Consider the following 12,582-nt stretch of genomic DNA (forward strand, 5'->3'; position numbering starts at 1 on the left):
CTGTGGTAGCTCCAAACTGCAGGGCACTTCCCCTGTGCTGTCTGGAGTAACTTGTGTTGGTGGTCGGGGCTGCCGTCAGACCTGATGTCTGCCCCCAGCCCACCGCTGGGGCCACGGTCAAACTGGTGTGTATCTTATGTTCCCATCTCCCAGGGGCAGGACTCACTGTGCAGTGATGTGGCCCCTGTCTGGGCTGCTTGCACACTGCCAAGTCTGTGGTGCTGCTTCAATGGGACCTGGTGTATTAGCCAGGGTGGATCCAAGGTTCACAGGGGCGGGAGGTATAGGCTTAGCTCACTTTGCCATCGGTGGTCCCCTGCGGGAGGGGCCCTGCAGCACCAGGAGGGAGGCAGGCCCAGTGGAGGGATGGATCCACGGAAGCACAACGTTGGGCATTTGCGTGGTGATAGCAAGTTCTGTGACGGGAACTGGTTCCCTTTGGAATATTGCCTGGGGGATGGGAGAGGGAGATGGTGCTTCCCAGGGGGCTTTTTTCCCCTGCCAAGCTGAGCTCTGTCTCCCGGGGCTCAACGACTCTGCCTCCCGGTGTCCTCTTGGCCTACCTGCTCTCTGAGAGCAGAGCTGTTGACTTTTAACCTTCCAGATGTTAAGTCCCATTGGCTGTCAGAACTCACTCCATCCGGCCCCTCTGCTTTTGTGAGCCACACTTCAGGGGCTCTGCTTTGCAGGGCGGGCTGCCCCTCCACCGCCTCAGCTCCCTCCCGCCAGTCCGCATAGCACCTACCGTCTCTCTGCCCTTCCTACCCTCTTCCATGGGCCTTTTGTCTACACTTGGCTCCAGAGAGTCCATTCTGCTAGTCTTCTGGCAGTTTTCTGGGTTATTTAGGCAGATGTGGGTGGAATCTAAGTGGGTCAGCAGGATGAGGTGAGCCCTGTGTCCACCTATGCCGCCATCTTCTCCAGACTTCTTCCCAAATCTCTTCTTAAATCATTCCTGCCACAAGCTTCTGTCATCTGGTCCCTCAACTTCTAGGGGAAGTTTAGGTACATTCATATTGTCACCCACTCAATATTCAGAACCCTTTTCATGTTGCAAAACTGAAACTCTTTATCAATTAACTCCTTGTTCATCTTTCTCCCAGCCCCTGAAACAACCACTCTACTCTGTCTCTATGAAATTTAGGGAATTATAGCATTTTTACTACCCAATCTGAACCTTATTTGTAAAAATTTCATAGTTTTATTTTCTTTTTCCTATATTTAATTAGTTGCGTACTTTTTTTTTTTTAACTAAATGGTGCTTTTTATTTAAAGAAAATTATTAAGTCACAGTTCAGGTGCACTACAGAGAAAATAATAACTCTAAAGTAAAAATTCAAACACTTATTGACTGTGTTTGGGAATTTATTTGCTTGATTGAGTCAATATTCAGTGATACCTAGCAGGAGTTTAGCAGTGTCCTGGAGAATTGGTTTCCAAAGATCAGGGTCCTTGCCCTGGAGGTCCTTATAGTTTCATGGGGGAGCCAGACCAATCTGTTCTATCTAGGAAGATTTATTAAGTGCCTACAATGTGCCAAAAAAAGTTCTAGATGTTTGGGTTACAGCAGTACACAAAATAGACAAATATCCCCGTGTCCCCAAAATCTTATTCCCTCAGAAGCACTAAAGGGTGAACATATTAATAATTTATGGGTCATCTGATCCAGACACATGTCCAGTCTCTGTCAATAGTATTTGGGGATGGAATATACCATAACTCCTTGTTATGTACTATGATATTTTTATTCCACCCTCCCCCAAAAGTAAAGTAAAGTAAAGTAAAGTAAAGTAAAGAAGTAAACTAAAGTAAAAGTAGAGGCATTAGGATTGAAGAGAGGTAATAGGATGTGGTCCCAAAAATGGCACCCCTAGTGTGCCATAGCAACACAGCCTTGTAATTGTGAGGTAGATCCATGATGTCACTGTGTCCTAGAGGATTCATAAGGGTGGAGGACCAGGGTGACTATCACCCTTCATCCCCAGCTCAGCTAACTACCATCCTCACCACCAAGCTATCTTGAAGTTCTCTTCATTCATTTAAATTCTATTTTGAGTGGTAAGTAAAGTTTTATTATTTCCTTCTATGACACACTACGAATTTCATTTTGGATTTTCTCAGTATTTCATTTTAAGATATTTCCCAAGTGATTCTCTTGCTTTTGTGGGCATATAATATTGATACACAAAAATCATGTCTTTTCAATCAACCACTGACTCTGTTTATTTCACATCGATTTTAATATGAGATTTGTACTATCTCAGATTTTCCCCATATTGTTCTCCTTTTCTACATGTCCACTGTTCAATATTTGCTTTTTTTTTTAATTTTTTTTAACGTTTATTTATTTTTGAGACAGGGAGAGACAGAGCATGAACAGGGGAGGGTCAGAGAGAGAGGGAGACACAGAATCTGAAACAGGCTCCAGGCTCTGAGCTGTCAGCACAGAGCCCGAGGCGGGGCTCAAACTCACAGACTGCGAGATCATGACCTGAGCCGAAGTCGGACGCTTAACCGACTGAGCCACCCAGGCGCCCCAATATTTGCTTTTAACATTATTGAATTTTAAAAGAAAATAAGTCAATTTAACAATAAAACATTTTAGGGGCGCCTGGGTGGCTCAGTTGGTTAGGCATCTATGGCTCAGTTCATGATCTCGCAGTTTGTGAGTTCAAGCCTCACCTCGGGCTCTGTGCTGACAGCTCGGAGCCTGGAGTCTGACTAAGATTCTGTCTCCCTCTCTCTCTGCCCCTCCCCCACTTGCACACTGTGTCTCTCTTTCTCTCTTGATAATAAATAAACATTTAAAACTTAAAAAAAATAAAACAATTTAACAAAACATGCTGGGCCAAAAAATGTATATAAAGTACATTTTAATTTTGTAAAGTATATATACATATATCCATACCTACACATAGAAACAAAATGGTTGGATAGAGATATGTAAAAATGTTAGTGTTTGCCTGTGATCTATTTTCTTTTCTGTGTGTTTGGAGTTATATGACTCTCTGAATATTGTACCTTTATTATTTTATAGGATACAATGTATACTATTTGGTAGAAAATTAAAGATTCATGTGCTGTGTCTTAGGTTGTGTATATCAATTATGTGAAAATTCTATCTAATTACCTTCATATGAGCCAAAATTAGACTATTTTTTATTCAGTGTTTTTGAGCTTCCATCATATTCTATCCAGTGAAGCTCTGTGAATTCTCAAGCAGCTTTAACCTCTGTTTGTTGAATAAAAAACTAGCTAAGTATTCATATCTGCCTGTGAACCCAACCCCATCCTTTGAAGTTTATCTATAATACAGTTTTCCTAAAAACGTGAATATTGGAAATATGTGAGAGAAAGCTCACAGGTTGATCTGGTAAATCAGTGCATTGCCTCTTATTGACTCTATTAACCTTAGTCTAGTTATGTTCCTTTGCTAAGTCTGTTCCTCCTCAGTTAAATAAGCCTAATAAATCTTATTATAGTTTTATGTGTTCGACACTTGGTGATTGTCAATAATAATCATTCTGAGTACTCCTAATTGTTCTTTAACAGAACGAACACATCAGGTTGCAGTGAAAACATTTCTCTTTCTCATGGCAACATATCCGTTGTTGATATTTACTGTTGAACATGGTATGACTAGGAATTTTAAGCACTTCAAATGTAAATGTGAGGTTTGACGTGATGTCATAGAGGAAACTACCAAACAATCCAGTTCCTGCTTTCTGCCTCAGCGTCCCTCTCCATGCTGGGTGTGGGTGGCTGACTAATAAGGACAGCCTGTACTCTGGGGAAGTGAGAGGCACCCACTTAGTCCAAAACACCTGTCAGGACTGTGCTCTGGGTAGAACTAGGTGGATGGTGGTGACCACATCCAAGCAATTTCCTCCCTCTGTGTTTAGCAATTTGCACTGTTCTCTGACTACCTCCTGTCCAGTATCACTCAACCAGGAAAGCAGCGTTAATAAAGCCTACCATTTGCTGAACACCTACTTAGCATTGGGCACTTAATTCATTTCAGCCACAAATATTGATTAAGAATAATCTATGTGCCAGGCAGTGTTGTTGGAGCAGGGGATGCGCCAGTGAACTAAGCAATCTAAAATGCCTGCCCTTGTTGAGTTTATATTCTAGTGGGAGAGACAATGATAAACAATATAAATAAATCAACAAATGATGAAATGCAGTCAAAGGTAATGTGCTGTTAGAAAAGTAGTGAAAGAAAGGAGGAGTGGGAGTGCTGATTGCTGGGTATGCAGTTTTCAATGGTGTGTTCATGGCCAGTCTTGTTGAGAAGGTGACATTAAGCAGATAATTGAAGACGGTGAGGGATCAGAGAACAAGGGTATGTAGAGGAACAATGCTGCAGGCATTGAGAAGAACCCTACACACTCCTGAAGAGGGAGTGTGTATTCTATGAATCCCAAGAACACTGAGCTGGGCACTGCTGTTACAACTCTGAAATCACACTCTAGTGGGCTTGGGAGAGATACATAATTGTATGAGCAGTTACAACAAATTTGTAAGTACTTACCTAAGTTAGAGAGAATAAAGGGGACTTTGTCAGCATTTGCCTTTTAGAGAAGTCAGATGTGCTTGCCTGAAGAAGTGCCCTGAACCTCAGAACTGAAGGGATAGAAGTTAATCAGGATGAGGGAAAGAGTTATCCAGACAGAGGCAACGTGACTGCCATTAGGAAGTACATCTCATAACTCTGCCTGTAGGGAAAGTAATTGTCTTAGGCCACCAGCTGTTGCATTCTGAAATCCATCTCCACATTTTTATTAGACCACATTTCCCACAGGCTGCTCTCAGTCCATGACTGAGTGTGGCAGTGATAATAAGATAAGACTATTCCTGGGAGGCTGATTTTGTTTATGTTCCATATGCACTTTATTCCTTTTCTGCCTTTTTCTGCCTTTTTGGTAATATTTTCTGGTTCCATTTTATCTTTTGTTGGCTTATTAGCAATAACTTTGGTTGCTATTTGAGGGTTTGATCTTGAGCTTAAAATGTACTTTTATTTTGTCACAGTATACTTTTAAATAAAGCTATTTTTATTTAACTTAATGAGAACATTACATTAATATTTCATTTCCCTCCTCCCAACCTTTGTGGGTTTTTCTCCATACATTTTACTTTTACATATGTTTAAAACAGTTTTAATGTTTATTTATTTTTGAGAGAGATAGAGACAGAACACGAGCAGGGGAGGGGCAGAGAGAGAGGGAGACACAGAATCCGAAGCAGGCTCCAGGCTCTGAGCTGTCAGCACAGAACCCGACACGGGTCTCAAACCCATGAGCCATGAGAACATGACCTGAGCCAAAGTCAGATGCTTAACCGACTCAGCCACCCAGGTGCCCCTACTTTTACATATGTTTAAATCCCTACATTACATCGTTATTTTTTTCATGAAGAGTCAAATATCTTTCAAAGAGTTTAAATAGTAAGAAAAAAATCTTATACCTCTACCCATGCAGTTACTATTTCAGGTACTTTCCATTGCTTTGCAGAAATCTATGTTCCCATTTGGTGTTGTTTTCCTTCTGCCTGAATGACTTGCTTGAACATTTCTTATAAGGGGAGGTCTGCTGTTGATTAATCCTCTTAGATTCTGTGTATGTGAAAAAGATGTTATTTAAGACATTATTTTGTCATTGTTTTTGAAAAATATTTTCACTGCTTATAGAATTCTAGGCTCAGAGGTTTTCTTTTTGCTTTAGCAAATGTTGCTTACGTTGTCATTACTTGGGTTGTTTCTCAGGAAAAATCCCTCTGGGTACTTAACATTTCTTACCTTTCTGGTTGCTTTAAGATTTTCTCTTTATCACTGGTTTTGAGCAATTTGATTATCATGTGCCTTAGTATAGTTTCCTTCATGTTACTTGTGCTTGTGCTTTATTGAGTTTCTTCCATTTCTGGGATTATAGTTTTCATCAATATGGAAAAACGGGGGGCATTATTTCTTCAAATGTTTTATCTGTCCCCACCTCTTGATCCACTCCTCCAGGGACTCCAATTACACAAATATGAGAGCTGCTGGAAGTTCTCCCACAGCTCACTGATGCTCTGTGAATTTATAAAAACATTTCTTTTTCCTCTTCATTTAATTTTGGATAACTTATATTGCTATCTTTAAGGTTCAGTACTTTTTCTGCAATATCTAATGTGCCTTTAATCACACCCAGTGTATTTTTTATCTTTCACATTGTACTTTTCATCTATAGTTCATTTTTGGGTGGTTTTTTTTGGTATTTTACATATCTTGACTTTTTCCAATTTAATTTTTAAAATTTTCATTCCAGTATAGTGAGGATACTGTATTATATTAGTTTCAGGTGTACAATATAGTGATTCAGGTATTCTATATATTACTCAGTGCTCTTAACTTTTTAAACATATGGAATATAGTTATAATAACTGTTTTACTGTCCTTATCTGCTATTTTTAACTTCTGTGTCAGTCTGGGCTATTCTCAATTGATTCATTTATCATCCCATTATGAGTTGAATTTTCCCGCTTATTTGCATGCCTGCTAAGTTTTGATTGAATGTATGATAATGGATGCTACCTTATCGAATGATGGATATTACTGTGATGCTAAAATTATTCTTGTGCTTTTTCTACTATGCAATTAAATTACTTGGAAACACTTTGATTCTTTGGGTCTTCCATTTAGGATTTAGTATAACTGGAGCTGTAGATGGAGCAGTAGATGGCTAATTATTCTCCATGACCAAGAAATGATCCTTCTGAGTACTCTACCTAACATCCCATAAATCCTGAGGTTTTCCAGCCTGGCTGTTGGCAACAGGTACTTTTCTAATTTCTGTGCAAGTACTAAATATTGTCTTCTCTAATCCTAGCACATGATTCTTTCTCTGTCCTCAGAAATTACCTCACACCCAAGTGTTGACAGGAACCCTCTTATGATCCTATAGATTTTACATTTAAATCTTGACATATATTCCTAACCTACCCTCCAGTCACACCAGCAGTGTATGAAAATAATGTTTATCCCTCAACTTCTCCAATATTTTTTGTGTATTCACTTATTTATTTGTTCATTCATTCATCTATTTACTTATGTTTTAATACTATTTGGTGGAACTAGAGCAGCACCAGGTCTGGAGATACTCCCCACTACTGACAAAAGACTCTTCTGAGTACTAATCCAGTTACCCATGTATCCCTAGGTTTTCCAGTCTTACTGATTCAACAGGCACAATTACCACCTACTCCAAGCACTAAGCACTGTTCCTTCTAATCCTTTCAGATGGTACTTTCCCTGGCATCACATACATGTGCTTAATACATGAGGGAGACCCTTTGACCCCTACGGTTTTCTCTCATTGCAGCTTTCTCCTCTCTGGTATCTTTTGAACACTAGTTGCCTTGATTTCTCAGAAACTCAGTTCTCTCGTCTCAACTCAGAAAGTCCACTGGCTCCATCTGGGTCCCCCACCCACCCATGTGCTGTAGCCTGAAAACCTTCTCTAAGCAGTCATTGTTCACATCTCTTTTGTTTCTTCTCTCTCAAGGATCACTGTCCTTCACATTACCTGATATACAAGGATTTGCCAGCAAATGTTTTATATATTTGGTCTGTTTTTTCATTGTTACAAGTGGGAGTTCAAAGTTAAATATACCATTTTGGCTAGCAATACAAGTAGATAGCCAATTGTGACACAAGGACTCCCCTGCCCTGCCCCAGTGACTTTGCAAACTCTACTTAGAACTGATGTGTCGGGACACCTGGGTTGGTTAAGCGTCTGACTTTGGCTCCAGTCATGATCTTACAGTTTGTGAGTTCAAGCCCCCTGTTGGGCTCTGTGCTGACAGCTCAGAGCCTGGAGCCTGCTTCAGATTCTTTCTCTGCCACTCCCCCACTTGTGAGCTCTCTCTCGCGCTCTCTCTCCCTTTTTCTCTCTTTCTCTCAAAAATAAATAAATAAACATTTAAAAAAAGATCTGCTATGTAGTCAAAGATGCTTTTACCCAACCTTTATTCCTTCTCTGTTCTTCACTAGAGTTCAGACCAGAATAAGGTTCTAAAGGCTCTCCTAGCTTCCCCTGAATTCATGCTTTCTCTCACAGATGTTTCCCCTAAAAAATTTTTTGCACATTGAATTCTGTTTTAACATCAGCTCCTCCCAAGTTCTGAACTAATGCAAAAGTAAGATACTCTGATCCAGAAGAGGGATATGTTCTTTGCGATGATAATATTTTCTCTACAGAGGCTATGTCTTATTTACTGAGTGTGGCCTGAAACCTTACGTTTTAAATGCATATTACTCTGTCCATGGAACTAGTCTATTTTATTCAATCAAACCTTTATGGATGTATATTTAAGTTCTTTCCAGTTCTACACCTTTTCAAATATAGCTAGGGTAAATATCTTTGTTCAGAAAGCTTTGTACATCAATCTGATCATTTGATTAGAAGACATTTTTAAAAAGAAAATGTATGGACCCTATGGAGTTTACATTTAAATCTTGATGCATATCTCTAGCCTGCCTCTCAGTCTCACTAAGAGTGTATGAAGGTAAATGTTATGTCTCATTCTTTCCAACGTTATATATTTACTTACTTCTGCTTAGTAGTATTTTTCAAGGGATGAGATTAAAAAGGAAGTAAAGCAGGTCTCAGAGTTTATACAATAATCTTGTTCTATGGATAATTATGTCTCCCTTGTAACTGAAGCTTTCCTGCACTTCAGACTTCAGGGAGTATGTCTTGAATCAAACGTGACTTTGTCGTGGTTTCCACAACCACTCAGTAAAACATTTGGATTTATTGTGCTTGTCCCCCTAGGAAACACCTCACAGCACAGATGTGTCTCCACTGACTCTGGCTTTGAGGAAAAGCATATCTGAAGCAGAATTCCAGCCCCATCACTTACTAACTGTGTCTGTGACCTTAAGCAAGCTGCTGTATCTCTGGGTGCCTCAGTTTCTGGTACATAATTGAGGGTCAGGAGGTGTGACAGGCATAGGCAAGTTTTGAGTCCTGGTCAAAGACTTAAACATAGCACCTGAGGTTCCATTCATCTGTGAGGATGAGGTTCTGAGACCCACTCCTTCTCCTCCTGCTCTCCCCAGAAGGAAACATATGAGGTTGCAAACAGCCTAGTTATGGTCTAAAAGATGCCATTAATGCCAGGCTTGGGAAAGTCACACATGAGTGAGGAGGAGAAAAATGCCAGGACTCCTGACAATCTCCTTTAGTTTCACAGCACTCAGTAATTGCAGGAGTAAGATCATTCCAATTCATAAGGGCCAGTACAAAAACATCTAGGGATTTTGCAAACCAGTTGTTAGATTGTCAGCAGCTTGAAATCAGTAAAGGCAGGAGTGTTTACATGACAGAAATTAGCCAACATATGTTACAGTCTGGTGCATTCTCCCCTCCCCCTACCAGGACCTGTTTACCAGTGCACTACCAATGTGCAGAAGTCGATGGGGTTGGTACCACTTGTATGCTTTTCTCTTAGTTTACTTATCTAAAACACTCACTTTATTTCATCCTTGGGTGAGTTGTTTAAGTAGAGGTAAAATAATATATTGTAAAAGTATGGATCTAACACCCATAGTTTATTCTGTGGCCTATTGTACCATCATTCAGGTCCCCACTTTTAAATGAACATTGTAGAAACTGGCACACCTTGGGTGGGTTTAAGGAACCTGTTGGGGAATCCAAAAGTCATGGATGAAGTTTGTCAAAGTCACTGGGAGGGTTGCCAGCAGTCAACTTAACTTTGTCTCCCTGGTGACAAACAGCCACCAGAAATGAACCACTAGAGAGAACTAGAATAACTTAGTTAAGATTAACTCTTGACATAGCAGAAAACATAATTAAATTAGTTTAACTTGTGATAAGAAATTATGTCAGAGAAACAAAAGTCCACTGCAGAGTAGTTATATACATGATTAACTTCATAAGTCAATGATGCCATAAAGTAACAAACTCCATATTTCTGAGCTTCTATTCTCACTGTATGGGCTTCTCCTAAGTCCAGATCCCCTTGTGGTACAGAAATTGTTGTCACAGGTCCAGGCACCATATCCAGACACATCAGCATTCGATGGAAAACAAAGGTCTGACCCTTACCGTGTGTGTGGTATTCTGAGTAAGGAAGCCTTTCCCCCCAAAGCAGAGCTCTCAGACTGCATTTCCAATCATCTCATTTTGAACTTGAATAAAATGTTGATATATTTGTAGTTTTACAAGGAATGTCTATCATATTTCATCTATTAAAAATTAAATTTATTAGCTACACTCTTCTATTTAACATTTAATCTTTGTTGGATGAACAGGATTTGATGTATGGTTTTACATTTGATTATTTCTCCCTCCTAACATCTGATATTTAACTATGACACTAGATATATAAAACATCATCCCAGATTATGTTAGGATATAGGATTGAAGAGAGGGAAAGACAGCATGATCTCTGACCTCAAGAAGCCAACTAGTCTGTTGGGAGACATTCAATAAAACAAGCACTGACAAGAAACTGTGATAAGTGTTTTCTATTAGAGAGAAGATAATTGTATGGACTTGTCTGCACTTAGCAGGAAATGACCTAATTCCAGAGGGTCAGAGAAAGCCTCCTGAGAGTGAAGGTAACTAGCAATCAACCAGATTAAGATGGAGGAAATCATTCCTGGCAAAGGATGTATGAGGTTGTGCACAAGAGCAAGTATGAGGTTGTGGAAATTAGAGCACAGGCCATGTGATGAATAGAAAGAGGATCAAATTTGGCTGAAACATAGCATGTGGGATGCTGACTCAAGATACTGCATGAAACATAGTGAGCTTTACTGAATATTTACTGAGTTAATTACTTTTTTTTATAATATCACTGATTGGAAGAACATTCTCTAAATTCTTAGGTCAGTACTGATGGATTATTTGTATAGGCATCTGTCTTTAACAGTTCCTCAGACTTTTAAGGATGCCATATTATATTTGACATTTGTTTCCTTAGTCTTCTAGAACCAACAGTTTCTCTTAGGAGCCCTGGTTCCATTTATTAGAAAATGGTATAAAGTAAAAAGACTAAGACCTGGATGCTGGGTTTGCTCATTATGACTAATAATACAAAACTCTCCAAAACAGGATAATAATTGCCAAACTAGTGGATTTTTGTCTCCCATGTTTACAGGAGAAAAGTAGAGTCTGGATAAAGAATGTCACTGTAATATGTCTTTCACTCTATGTTTAATCATTAATATGCTTCATTATTATTGGTTTCATTCCCATTAGAAAATAAGGATATTTCTCTACATTAAAAAATAAAAACTAATTTTTTATGACCCTCCCTGTTCTTTCTTCTCCTTCCACCACTTTTTTCAGCTTGACAACTTTTGGCTGCAGTCTTTTTTCTTATTAATTTCAAGCAAACTGAGAACCTTGAGCTTCAATTTCCTGTCCAGCCCTGAGATTCAAAGGTAGCTTTGAGCTGAGACTATTCGTCCATGGATCCTCCACGTAAAGTTACCCCACCTTTTAATTCTGATTCATTGCTGATTCCGCCAAAAGAAATGTCCCAGAAACTTACATCAACTTCCCAATCATCTTTCTCCAAAGTGCAAAACCTGGATCGTATTAACGTTAGCCCCAGTTTTAATAGCAACTACCTCACCCCTCTACCAGAGGAAACGATCCAACAGCAATACAGAGATGAGATGAGCCAACATGAGAAGCAGTGGGAGAAGTCAGCGTTCCCTCAGAGGAAAAAGACATTCATGGAGAACATGAGACAGAAAAGTTACTATCACATGGCACCTTATCGGGTTGAAAGGGAAGGAAAGATCTATTTCTCACATGATAGAGATCAGAATAAGTGTAAATGCCATTATTGCCTCATTCAAAGGGAAGCTATTTCCGGGAACTCTAAAGGGCAAAATGCATCCTCTTGGAAAATGCTAGTAGAAGGCTTTAGCCACTTGAACATCAACTCTGATACCACAGAGTCCCGCTGTCCATCAGAAAAGCTTCCACAGGAGTAGAAAAGAAAGAAGAGCCATCAAGAGAGGGAGAAGAAAATCAAACAGTTCTTCAGAGGCCCTGAAAACAATAATTGAAATAAACCGAAACTCATCCTCATGTGATGAGATCAGAATTAATTCAGATGTGTGAATATTGATTTTTATCCAAGTCCTTGGGTGGAACTTTTTGGGAAGCAAACAATTAGGGATGGTCACTAGGAGAAGCAAGATCCAATGTCTGGCAAAAAATCATATTAGAAAGAAACAATGTTTCAGTGATTTTAGGGTGATTCTGGGGCATGCTGGGAGCAAACTACTCTGAGGCTGGGAAGATGGTTAAACAATGGCTTTTAATTTGCCATTATTTCGTTTTCATGATGCAACTTGCTTTTTCCCTCCTGGGATCTTTTTTTCTCTTATATATTGTCATTAAGGTATAAAGGACCCATGTAGTGTGAATGTCTGGCTGGTTGCAAAGTGCTTTTGTTCTGTTTTATGGGTTGGCCACAAGAAAAAGCACTGTGTCTGATGAAATGCATGTGTGTTTTGGAATTCTGAAGTTAATGATAAGATGAGATCCACATCTA

The 12,582-nt window shown here is 39.6% G+C and overlaps 1 long non-coding RNA gene across 1 annotated transcript; it reads left to right on the forward strand.

Moving 5' to 3' along the window:
- Window positions 1–1,965: 1,965 nt before the first annotated feature.
- On the forward strand, window positions 1,966–12,133 carry LOC125157637 (uncharacterized). The gene is made up of 3 exons (XR_007149023.1): window positions 1,966–2,058; window positions 6,683–6,817; window positions 11,361–12,133. It is a non-coding gene; the product is annotated as an uncharacterized LOC125157637 (long non-coding RNA).
- Window positions 12,134–12,582: the final 449 nt, after the last annotated feature.

Source organism: Prionailurus viverrinus, chromosome X (genome assembly GCF_022837055.1).
Source record: "Prionailurus viverrinus isolate Anna chromosome X, UM_Priviv_1.0, whole genome shotgun sequence".
NCBI lineage: Eukaryota > Metazoa > Chordata > Mammalia > Carnivora > Felidae > Prionailurus > Prionailurus viverrinus.